Raw genomic sequence first — 10,490 nt, forward strand, 5'->3', positions numbered from 1 at the left:
GGCGCCCGAGTAGCTCAGTCGGTTGGGTGTCTGCGTTTGGCACAGGTCGTGATCCCAGCGTCCTTGGATAAGGCCCCCCGCTGAGGCTCCTTGCTCAGCGGGGAGTCTGTTTCTCCCCCTCCCTCTGCCTGCCCCTCCCCCTGCTTGTGCTCTCTGTCAAATAAAATCTTTAAAAAAAGAAAAAGAAAAGCAGAAGTTAAAAGTTTTAGGGCGCCTGCCTTCAGCTCAGGTCATGATCCTGGAGTCTCAGTATCGAGTCGCGTCGGGCTGCCTGCTCAGCGGGGAGTCTACTTCTCCCTCTGACCCTCCCCTCGACCCTCCCCCTTCTCATGCTCTCTCTCTTTTTCTCTCTCAAATAAATATCTTTAAAAAAATAAAAGTTTTGGGCGCCTGGGTGGCTCAGTCGTTGAGCGTCTGCCTTCGGCTCGGGTCGTGATCCCAGGGTTCTGGGATCGAGGCCCACATGGGGCTCCCTGCTCGGCGGGAAGCCTGCTTCTCCCTCTGCCATGCTCCCTGCTTGTGTTTCCTCTCTCCCTGTCTCTCTGTTAAAAAATAAAAATAAAAAATCTTTAAAAAAATAAAAAATTAAATTAACCGACCCTATTTTTTTAAAAAAAAGTTTTATTCAAGGCCTCAACAAAAACACGTTACCGAATATTCTATTGATAGCAAACATCTGTTGGGCGACTGCTCTGTGCCCCATGCCAGGCGCAGGAGGCAATTTAAGTTAAGTCTTGGTGGTCTCCAACCTGTGAGCGTAGCAAATTCAAAACCTTCGGGATGAAATGTATCAGCCACCTCTGCTAATGTACTTGAATTTCTTAAAACGGTGCCATTGCTGGAGGGTAAGGCTGCAGTGGGTACCTCTCCCCAAAATGGCTCCTTACTTTTCCGTCCTCCAGGGTGAGGGCTTTCATCTCCTTGCCCCCTCCGGGGTCAGCATCGCCTCTCCAACATAAACTCCACAGCGGCACAATCCAAGCCACGCCTGAGACATCATTTTTCTAAAAGCCTAGTAAGGAGTGATGTAACGCAATCCACCATGAGCGACCTTCCTTGTGGCTAGAAGTACAGATAGACCCTTTGCGCAGTAAGACCCATGCACCCGATTCGTTCAAGTTACCTACTCAATAAATCGATTTTGCAGGCGCTGGGCTAGTCGGGTGAAAATTGAAAATTGCAGTTTACTTAAAATGCGCATAGCACAGAGATCCGCACTGCAGCGGTGATAAGTGAGAAAACTCCCATAAGAAAAAAAACCGAGATTCCCCAGTAACACTACACGGTACCGGGTTGTACAAATGCAAAAAGTACCTGGTTCTGCAGGTTCCAAGGACACCCATTTGAACCACTAGCCCCTGCCACAATCCAAAAGCTTCAAAACAAGTGGTAATGAAACACAGAAAGAACTTTTTTTAGCGAAACCGGCTCAAAGTACTTTGTATTCGTATTAGCCAAGCATTGCAACGGAGAGTTAAAACGACACCAAAAAAAAAAAATTGTTTCAAAGCCATTCACGCAAAGTAAATTAACTTTCAGTTCGTACTACTGCAACCTACTGAAAGTTCAATCAGTAAGTAAAACATCAACTGAGAAAGTCCTTCCGCATTAACGTCACAAATCTAGAAAAACCGTTAAGAAAGCAAATTTTAACACAATTACCATCAAAAATTAAAAACTAACTAGAAGTAAGAGCGAAGTCTTTTTTTTAACACACCTTGACAAGCCCTGCAAGCGCAAGGCCTCAAAAAATTGGGTAAACACTCAGAATTGTTCCTCTCCACGGAAATCTTTAGTAAAAGGCGAAAGATTTATACGATCTGAAGAGAAACCAGAGTATGGTTTAGTGTTTCGCTCACACAGCCCACGGGTAATTGTCACTCCTAGAACAGCAATGGTAGTTACTTATCCAAAAAAGCCAGTGACTTCTGTCTTTATCTCAGGCAATTCTGTGATGGCAATCTGATTTCTGGGGAGGGAAGAAAAGTTGAAAGAAAAAGAAAAATCTAGCCGTTTTTAGAAAATTAATACCCTGTGTGCAATGCATTGTGGGTATGTAAATGAAGCTTAGTCACCAGCCTCCGGTTGCCGTAAATTCCTTAGTTCGTTTTCTTGCTAGGCCTAGAGCCACCACCAGGGGGCAGGGCAGAAGCCAGATTTGCAGGGACATAGACGCCACGTCCAGAGTCTCATTTTATTTTTTTTGTTTTCATTTTGTTTTATAATTGACACTCCAAGGTAAAATTTATCTTGAATAAAAATTAAAATTGAACTTTTTTAAGTCTTGAAAATAATTGTCTTCTTGCATTCATTTAACAAAAATATATTGAACACTGTGTCAAACCCTGTGCTGGGCTTCAGGAATGTGTGGTGAGCACAGATAACAGAATGTTCAGTGACACATGGGCCAAACATGAAAGGATTCATCAAAGTAGGGTGGTGAGGGCATTCAGGGCAGCACCATAAGCAGAATGAGCCGGGGTAGTGAAAGGGCAAGTGGCCCAGATTTTTTTTTAATTTTTTTATTGTTATGTTAATCACCATATATTACATAAGGCCCAGATTTTGACGGGCCTTCAATGCCAAGCAAAGAGCTTCAACTTACCATGAGGGCAATGGGGAGCAATTGAAACTCTTTAAAGGACAATAGGATCAGATTAGTGGTTTGAAGCAGCATCAGCATCACCTGGTGTTATTGGTGTTATGAGTTGAATTGTGCCTCCCCAAATTCATTTGTTGAAGTCTTTATTCCCAGTATCTCAGAATGTGACTTTATTTGGAAATAGCGTCATTCCGGTGTAATTAGTTAAGTTGAGGCTTCCAGAACTCTGAGACAATTCATTTCTGTGATTTAAACCACCCAGTCTGTGGTGCTTTGTTATGGAACTCTAGAAAATATACCTGGGGGGGCGCCTGGGTGGCTCAGTTGGTTAAGCGACTGCCTTCGGCTCAGGTCATGATCCTGGAGTCCCGGGATCGAGTCCCGCATCGGGCTCCCTGCTCAGCGGGGAGCCTGCTTCTCCCTCTGACCCTCTTCCCTCTCGTGCTCTCTGTCTCTCATTCTCTCTCTCTCAAATAAATAAATAAATAAATCTTTAAAAAATATATATACCTGGGTACTTGTTAGAAATGCAAATGATCAGCCCTCATCCCAGGCCTACAGTCAAAAACCGGGGGAAGGGGGACCCAAGTGTCTGGGTTAACAATCCTCGGGTGATTCTGATACAGGCTAAATTGAGAACCACTGAACAGCCGCGGCTGCGGCTCAGATTTGGAGATTATAGCGAGCAAGAAGTTGAGAGACAATTTAGGACACGAAGCAGTAAAGCCAGAGAGAAATGATGGCCCAGACTGCCCAAGGAACGAGTGCAAGGTGAGGAGAGGCAAACCACTCGGAGAGATCCCTAAAAAACAATGGCAGGGGGCGCCTGGGTGGCTCAGTCGGTTTAAGCGTCCGCCTTCGGTTCAGGTCAAGATCCCAGCGTCCTGGGATCGGGTCCTACATTGGGCTCCTTGCTCAGCAGTGAATCTGTTTCTCCCTCTCCATCTGCCCCTCCACTTGCTCGCTCGCCTTCTCTCACTCTCTCTCTCAAACAAGTAAATAAAATCTAAAAACAAAAAACAGTAGCCTACAGGAGCCCCTCGGCAGGAGCACATGCAATTAACTAGGAAGGTTGGCGGAAAACCAGGAGAGTGAACCAAACCGAAACCAAGGGCAGGAAAGACGTTTCAGGAAGGGAGTGGTCAGTTGTGTCCAATGCGGGAGATGGGGCGGCCAGGTCCGTGGGCTTCAGCAGCGCCGCAGTTGCCGGGGACCTGGCCAGAGCGGTTTCCAGAGAGTGGGGCGCGGCGGCAGCCGGGCTGCGGGGAGCTGGCGGGGAGCGGAGGTCAGGAAGCGGGCGGTGCGGGCAACTCTCCTGAGAAGGCTGGCCATGAAAAATCAGAAAGACCAACAGACCGTTTCTGGAAAGGCGGGAGATCGAAGGCTAGCCCTCCGCCTCCCCCGTTTAAGGTTAGCATCTCGCCGAAGAGAATGGAGCCGGTCGGGGGACCGAGGGAAGAAGGGCCAGGAGACTGGAATTAAACGGTGCGGGGTGGGGTGGGGGGCGAGGATGGTGGTCCATCTTGGGTGCGAGGGAGGCCCCGGACTCCGACTCTGTGACTCCGGCGACAGGTGGGCGGAGGCGTGCGGGTAAACCCCACCGTGGTGACGGGCCGCGGAGCTGCCCCCCCGCCCCGGGCGGCGCTGCAGCCCTCCAGCCTCCCCTACCTCTCTGCAGCCGGCAAAGCCCCAGCCTTCCACCTTCTCAACATCTCTGTTCCCTGGAGCAGCTGAGCCGTCCCTCCGATGAAAGCCCCACTCCTACTTGACACGTCCCTCGTTGGCTTGGCTTCCCCACGCCCGAGGCCCCGGCCTTTACCTTCTCTCGCGAAACCGTGCCGCACCTTCCCCCGCTCCCCTAGCAGACGACCTCGCCACAGATTCGTCTGAGAAGGCGGAAGCCATTTCCCCTAACTACCCACCCCCCAAAAAACCCGAGCCCCCAGCAGCTGCCCCTCCTCCACTAGGGCTTGTGAGCCACCTCCAAGCCCCTGTAGCCTGCGGGCTTCCACCGGCGGCCCCCTCAGGGGCATCTACTCTCCTCTCTCCGTGGGTCGTCCCTGCAGACCCAGGAGGCTCCGTTTTCTCCCAGCTGGAAAAAAAGGGGAGGAGGGAGAGGAGAGGGAAGGAAATAGCCAGCTCACCCAACCACGTTCTCCTTTTGGAATAGAGTGAACACAACAAAACAACTTCACTCTGTTTTTGTTTCAGGAAAAGTTCTGACGCAAGTCTCTTCCTTAAAAATAGGGCGCCTGGGTGGCTCAGTCGTTAAGCATCTGCCTTCAGCTCGGGCCATGATCCCAGGGTCCTGGGATCGAGCACCGCATTGGGCTCCTTGCTCCGCGGGAAGCCTGCTTGTGTTCCCTCTCTCGCTGTGTCTCTCTCTGTCAACTAAATAAATAATACCTTTTTTTTTAAAAAAAATTTATTTATTTATTTATTCATTCATGAGAGACAGAGAGAGAAGCAGAGGGAGAAGCAGGCTCCCAAGGAGCAGGGAGCCTGATGCGGGACTCGATCCCAGGACCCTGAAACCATGACCTGAGCCGAAGGCAGACGCTTAACCATCTGAGCCACCCAGGCGCCCAAATAAATAATATCTTTTAAAAAAAAAACATTTTCCTGGGGGGCGGGGGGGAATGGATGAAATAGGTGATGGGGATTAAGGAGGGCACTTGGTGTGATGAGCACCGGGTGATGTCTGGCAGTGTTGAATCGCTGTATTGTACACCTGAAACTAACATAACAGTTAACTATAGTGGAATTAAAAATAAAACAATGCACTGAAAAGAATGTAAAAATAATAATAAAATTGCGTTGTAGGAGTAAGAAAAGGGGCGCCTGGCTGGCTCAGTTGGAGGAGACGTGACTCTTGATCTTGGAGTCATGAGTTCCAGCCCCAGGTTGGGTGTAAGATTACTTAAATAAATAAACTTAATAAAAAAAAAATTCCTGCAGCCACAAGAGAAGAAATGGGACTTTTATTCTAAACAAATAGCTTCTACTGAGTTTCACCTTAAAGAACCTTCACTGTGGATGCATTTATATTGACTGGTACAATTTTGACTTAATTTTCACACTAGACTTTTGTTTAAATGACTCATGTAATTAAATAATGCTTCACAAATCTTGAAATTGATTCAAACTTCAGAGACTTCAAGATGTGTTTTTTGGTAGGTGAAATAATTTCTATAGTAAGAGTTCTTACTTTAATCCTTGTCTCTCCTTCCTCACTTCTCATTTTATTTTAAAAAATTGTCATGAGGGGGCGCCTGGGTGGCTCAGTCAGTAAGCATCTGCCTTCGGCTCAGGTCATGGTCCCAGGGTCTTGGGATCAAGCCCTGCATAGGGCTCCCCGCTCCATGGGAGGCCTGCTTCTCTCCCACTCCCCCTGCTTGTGTTCCCTCTCTCGCTGTGTCTCTCTCTGTGTCAAATAAATAAAATTAAAAAAAAAATTGTCATGAGGTGTGCCTGGGTGGCTCAGTCGGTTAAGCATCAGATTCCTGATTTCAGCTCGGGTCATGATCTCAAGGTTGTGAGACTGAGTCCCAAAATGGGGGACCTGCTTAAGATTCATTCTCTCTCTCAAATTAAAAAAAATGTCATGAATTATTTCTAACTCCATAGAAAAGTACAGAGGACAAAAACACACCCAGTACTACAATTTAATAGATATGAACATATCTTCAAATGTGCTTTAGATATGCTTGTAAATGAAAACCTCTTATAGGTTTCCTTCCTCCATTTTGGAGCCTCTGCCCTTCCATCCACCTGTCAAATAAATAAGTTTTTTAAAAAACAACACTACATCTAATAACTTGTGTATATGTTTTTTTCCATATTTGTGGGTTTGTATCTTTTTTTTTTTAAGTAATCTCTACGTCCAACCTGGGCCTTGAACTCACAACCCTGAGATCAAGAGTCACATGCTGAGTTATAGCCTAAGTCCTATCATTGTAGGAGGATTCTGCAGCCACTATATCAACGAGCACAGATGTTTCTCTTTCTTCACATGATGAAGATCAGGGATCTAAACTTATCTGGAAAGCTAGAGAGGCACACTTTGTTTCCATTGGAATGGCAGGGTTTGCAGCAATCGTTGCATATGGATTATATAAATTGAAGAGCTGGGGAAATACTAAAATGTCTGCTCACCTGATCCACATGCGTGTGGCAGCCCAAGGCTTTGTGGTGGAGCAATGACCCTTGGTACGAGCCATTCCGTGTATAAGGAATTCTGGGCAAAGCCTAAACCTTAGAAGAAGAGTAGTTGTTTTGTTGGTGCTGCTTGTTTTAGTTAGGCATCTCATATTGAGTTTGTATGTTTATGTTGAAAATAAATTGTCTGAGTGGGCCAGACAATAACACGGTAATTTAAATTTTGGCTTCCTTTTTTGCGGGCTTGATTTACCTGGTAACCAAATTACTAGTGACCAGTTAACTAGCTAGGTCATTCAAGGGAGTCAAATTAGCACAAAAGAAACACGTCACTTTTAAATGTACTTCATAGTGGTATAATATGCTTCTTAAACCCTTCTGATAAAATCAGTTATAGAGAGGACAATTTGCCAATCCTGAGGTACTCCAGTTGCTTTTGAAGTTATGTAGGAATCCTGTTTAATTTAATTTATTTTCTGCCTGTTTTGCAGACTGATTGAGTACTGCAGTTTTTAGGGCTAGTTGGCTCTTAACCCTTTCAGGACAGTGCATGGAATATAAGCTTCCCCACAACTGAAAATACGTGTATTTAAACCAAACCTAAAAAGCCAATAACAGCTGCTTACAAGTAGTATTTATTTCAGAATCATACTTGTGAACATGAGAATAACTTATTTATGGATCCCAGTTTAGCTTTTTTTGTAATTGCAGAGTTATATTTATGCTGCTGTTGTATTAGATTAATTTTTTTTTAAGATTTTATTTATTCAGGGGCGCCTGGGTGGCTCAGATGGTTAAGCGTCTGCCTTCGGCTCAGGTCATGATCCGGGGGTCCTAGGATCGAGCCCCGCATCGGGCTCCCTGCTAGGCAGGGAGCCTGCTTCTCCCTCTGCCTCTGCCTCTCTCTCTCTCTCTCTCTGACTCTCATGAATAAATAAATAAAACATTTAAAAAAAAAGATTTTATTTATTTATATGACAGAGAGAGAGCGAGAGAGGGAACACAAGCAGGGGGAGTGGGAGAGGGAGAAGCAGGCTTCCCGCCAAGCAGGGAGCCCGATGCGGGGCTCGATGCAGGGCTCGATCCCAGGACACTGGGATCATGACCTGAGCCGAAAGCAGACACTTAATGACTGAGCCACCCAGGTGCCCCTGTATTAGGTTAATTTTTAAATGCTATCCTGAAATAGAAATGTGTATTTTAAGTACTAATGCAAAGGTAAATGAAAAACACTTCTTTCTTTTTTAAGATTTTTTTTTTAATTTATTTATTCATGAAAGAGAGAGAGAGAGGCAGAGGGAGAAGCAGGCTCCCAAGGAGCAGGGAGCCCAACACGGGACTTGATCCCAGGACTCTGGGATCATGACCTGAGCCGAAGGCAGACGCTTAACCATCTGAGCCACCCAGGCGCTCTGAAAAACACTTCTTAAATGTATGAAGTTTATTTTCTCTGTAAGAATCGTAAATGTTGGGGCTCCTGGGTGGCTCAGTCATTAAGTGTCTGCCTTCGGCTCGGGTCATGGTCCCAGGGTCCTGGGATCGAGCACTGCATCGGGTTCCCTGCTCAGAGGGAAGCCTGCTTCTCCCTTTCCCACTCCCCCTGCTTGTGTTCCCTCTCTCGCTGTCTCTCTCTCTGTCAAATAAATAAACAAAATCTTTAAAAAAGGAAATCGTAAATGTTAACAAATTACCAATAATTGAAGTGATTAATGATTTATCAGCCAGGTGGTTTGGTTGGACATTATACACAAACTTTGGTATACTCCAGAATGCTTTGTTACACTTCTCAAATTTTGTCTAACCTGAATTTACATTCCATGGTGATAACATGGTAAGTGTAGTGTTAGTAAAGTAAGTGAACACACACAGAAGAGTCACAGGCTCTACTGTATGAGCCAGCCAGGTGCCCCGTGAGTACGTATCCGGAGGGTAAATTCCCAGAAGTGAATTGTTGGGGCAAAGAGTAAATGCATTTGTAGTTTTGTTAGATATTGCCAAAATTTCATTTTACACAACGCAATTGTATGCATACAATTGCTTCCTCTAGCAATGTATGAGGATATATCTGTTTCTCCACAGATTTGCTAACAGGATATTGTCAAGTTTTAAAATTTCTACCCATCTAAAATGGTATCTCAGTATAGTTTTAATCTGTATTTCTCTTTTTTATAAATGAAGCCGAGTATGTTTTCATGTTTAAGGTCATTTGTGGATCTATCTTGTACATGTATTTCCTATTTAAATCTTTTGCCCGTTTTTCTGTTGGGTTTTCACTCTTTCTCTTACCCCCTCAATTTTTCTTGGAAACCTGCACTACCATCTCTCAGTCATGCATCACAGAAAGGAAATGCTTCCCTTAATTTTAATATTTTATTTTTTTAAAGATTTATTTATTTATTTGAGAGAGAGAATGAAAGATAGAGAGCATGAGAGGGAAGAGGGTCAGAGGGAGAAGCAGACTCCCTGCTGAGCAGGGAGCCCGATGTGGGACTCCATCCTGGGACTCCAGGATCATGACCTGAGCCGAAGGCAGTTGCTTAACCAACTGAGCCACCCAGGCGCCCAATTTTAATATTTTAAAGAGCTTGTTATGTATTAAAGGTATTTGTCCTTTATCTGCCATGTAAATCATTAGTAATTTCTCCTAGTTTTCATTTTTGCCAACCAAAAGTGTTTTTTGTGTTTGTCAATCTTTTCTTCTAGATTTCAAGTCATAGTTTAAAAAGCTTTCTTCATACATACTATTTAAAAAATTCAGTCAGGGCGCCTGGGTGGCTCAGATGGTTAAGCAACTGCCTTCGGCTCAGGTCATGATCCTGGAGTCCCGGGATGGAGTCCCACATCGGGCTCCCTGCTCAGCAGGGAGTCTGCTTCTCCCTCTGACCCTCCCCCCTCTCATGCTCTCTCTCTCTCATTCTCTCTCTCTCAAATAAATAAAATCTTTTTAAAAAATAAAATAAATTTAAAAAAATAAAAAATTCAGTCATGTTTTCTGCTACTGCTTCTTGTAGTTTCTTTTTTTCACATTTAAATCACTGGGGGTTTTTTTTGTTTTACTTTTTTAGGGAGTCGAGGGGTAGAGCAAGAAAGAGAGAGAGAATCTTAAGCAGGCTCCACACCCAGCATGGAGCCCCATGTGGCTCAATCTCACAACCCTGAGATCATGAGATGAAATCAAGAGCCAGACACTTAACCAACTGAGCCACCCAGGTGACTTAAATCACTGTTTTGGCTTGAGCTTTATTCTGGTGTATGCTATCAGTTATGGATCCAGTTTTATGTTGCTCCAAATGGCTGAAACTACTGGTATAAGTTAGGAGTTAATTACTCCTGGAAAGTTTGGGAGAATTTATCTGTATCCACTTTAGCTTTGTGCTTTGGAGAAGAAAGATTTCTTATTATCATTTCAATTTCTTTATTGGATAGTGGTCTATTCGAGTTTACTATTTTTTTCTTTTTTTTAAGATTTTTAAAAAATTCGTGGAGTGCCTGAGTGGCTCAGTCGTTAAGCGTCTGCCTTCGGCTCAGGTCATGATCCCAGAGTCCTAGGATCGAGCCCCACATCAGGCTCCAAGCTCAGTGGGAAGCCTGCTTCTCCCTCTCCAACTACCCCTGCTTGTGTTCCCTCTATGTCTCTCTCTGTCAAATAAATAAAATCTTAAAAAAAATTTTTTTTAATTTATTTGAGAGAGAGAGATCACAAGCAGAGGGGCAGGGGTAGAGGGAGAAG

The 10,490-nt window shown here is 44.8% G+C and overlaps 1 non-coding gene and 1 pseudogene across 1 annotated transcript; one reads left to right on the plus strand and one right to left on the minus strand.

The window, feature by feature from the left end:
* Window positions 1–1,724: 1,724 nt before the first annotated feature.
* On the minus strand, window positions 1,725–1,840 carry LOC113917108. Its single transcript, XR_003518127.1, has one exon. It is a non-coding gene; the product is annotated as a U5 spliceosomal RNA (small nuclear RNA).
* Window positions 1,841–5,763: 3,923 nt separating this feature from the next.
* Window positions 5,764–7,520, plus strand: LOC113926825 (annotated as a pseudogene).
* The last annotated feature ends 2,970 nt before the right edge of the window (window positions 7,521–10,490 follow it).

This window comes from Zalophus californianus, chromosome 4, assembly GCF_009762305.2.
Source record: "Zalophus californianus isolate mZalCal1 chromosome 4, mZalCal1.pri.v2, whole genome shotgun sequence".
NCBI classification, from domain to species: Eukaryota; Metazoa; Chordata; class Mammalia; order Carnivora; family Otariidae; genus Zalophus; species Zalophus californianus.